The sequence below is a fragment of the Rattus rattus genome, unplaced genomic scaffold (assembly GCF_011064425.1).
Source record: "Rattus rattus isolate New Zealand unplaced genomic scaffold, Rrattus_CSIRO_v1 flattened_line_144924, whole genome shotgun sequence".
NCBI classification, from domain to species: Eukaryota; Metazoa; Chordata; class Mammalia; order Rodentia; family Muridae; genus Rattus; species Rattus rattus.
In genome coordinates this window covers 1-2120 of record NW_022651323.1, presented here as the reverse complement: position 1 = coordinate 2120, position 2120 = coordinate 1, and the positions used below count along the sequence as shown (strand labels likewise).

Sequence of the window (2120 nt, the reverse complement as noted above, 5' to 3'; positions counted from 1 at the left end):
TCTTGATCTCTTTTGTAGGTTTTCTATCTCCAGGGTTGTCTCTCTTTGTGATTTCTTTATTGTTTCTACTTCCATCTTTAGATATTGGATGGTTATGTTCATTTCCTTCTCCTGTTTGGCTGTGTTTTTCTGTAATTCTTTTTTTTTTGTTGGTTTTGGATATTTTTATTTCTTCAATTTTTTATTATCAGGAGTGACTGAAATAAAAATTATAATCGAGTCGCATCATTATTGTCATTATGGAAATGGCTTTAAGAGAAAACTGGTCAGATGAATATTATTGCTTCCCACTTTTCAACTGGTAAATAGTTGCCATTGATAAAACAGACAAGCCCAGAGAATCTGTCCAGAATGTTCAAGAATATGGTCTATTATACAACATGCCTGTTCTCGGGGAGAACACCTAGGACATAATTATGTGTACTTCTTGATCTCATCATACAAGACAAGCACAAAGGCACCACCCATGCCTCTGAGAACGTTGGACCATGCACCCTTGAAAAAGTCCTTGCTTCCTTCGTCTCGAGCGGTCTTCCGCCAGCAGTCAAGCGTGCCTGTATACATGATATCGATTCCTTTGCATCCAGACTGCATCTTCATACGACGGCTAACTGTGTCAAAAGGATTTGAAGTCAGGCCAGCAACAGCAGTGACAGACTGTGCAATCATCCAGCTGATGAAGATGTGAGTATTCTTGGGATCTGGGAGCATTCCCTTTGCAGTGTCATAGATACCGAAGTAGGTGGCTCGGTAGATGATAATGCCCTGTACTGACACATTAAAGCTGTGGTACAGGCCATTAATCCCATCAGATTTGTAGATCTTAACCAGGCAGTCACCAAAGCCTTTGAATTCCCTTTCAGCTCCAGCTTTGCCCACATCAGCTGCTAGACGGGTACGGGCAAAATCAAGAGGGTACACAAAGCACAAGGATGTGGCCCCAGCAGCACCACCTGATGCCAGGTTCCCTGCAAAGTACCGCCAAAACTGGATCCTCTTGTCCATACCACCCAAAAAGATCTGATTGTATTTATCTTTGAAGGCAAAGTTGAGAGCCTGGGTGGGGAAGTATCTGATGACATTGGCCAGGTTGCCACGCCAGAAGGACAGGACTCTCTGCTCCTTGGGGTTCCCTTGTGGGGAACCACACAGTCTGTGATGCCCTTGTATGCTTATCTGCAGTGATTTGCTTGCTGGCGTGCTGGATGTGCAGCAGCAGCTTGACCCGCTCGATGGGTGCTACCGCCATCTTGGAGATGGCCCTGGCCACTCCACCAGCCAAGAAGTCCTTGGCGAAAGACACAGCGGCATCTGTCCTATTGGAAGCAAAAAAGAAGAGGCAGGTGACTACAGGACAGGACTAGGTTGACAACCGGCTTTGACTCCCGGACTCTGGGCTTTTCTCTAATTCTTTGAGGGATTTTTGTGTTTCTTTTTTAAGGGCTTCTACTTGTTTAGCTGTATTTTCCTGTATTTCTTTAAGGGAGTTATTTATGTCCTTCTTAAAGTCCTCTATCATCATCATGAGATGTGATTTTAAATCCAAATCTTGTTTTTCAGGTGTGTTCCTGGGGATCTGATGCTCTCTTTTGTCCTCTGTGAACATTGTACTTTACATACACAAATCCATCCAAACACATACACACACACACACACACACACACACACACACACACAAAACACATGAAAACAAATCTTGAAAATTACTGAGAAAAATTAAAATTATTACATAAACTTTTTGTCCAAGCATATTCTTTATATTCATTATGAATATGCAGAGAAATGAAAAAGTGAAACTAATATTTATATTCTATTTTTATTATAGATATCCAAAAGTGAGCAAAAGCAATATTTCCAACAGATATTGTAAACTTCCATTTTGTGAAGGGGAAAAAAACAAAAAGAGATAAGTTTCCCTTAGGATTATTTGTCATGTGTCAAAATGATAGGAAAGATAGAGACAGAAAGAGCTGAAATAAAGGAAGAGATTATGAATTGTCATTTTCATTTTATAAAAGGGAACACTCAGAAATTCAGCTATTTAGAAGTTTGTTTACATTATACTTGAATAGTACATCACAATGTAGTACTCTCTTAAGTAGTTTCTTCTGCCCTACATT

At 40.4% G+C, this 2120-nt stretch overlaps 1 pseudogene; it reads right to left on the bottom strand.

Annotated features, from left to right (window-relative positions):
* Positions 1 to 341: 341 nt before the first annotated feature.
* Positions 342 to 1316, bottom strand: LOC116889778 (annotated as a pseudogene).
* Positions 1317 to 2120: the final 804 nt, after the last annotated feature.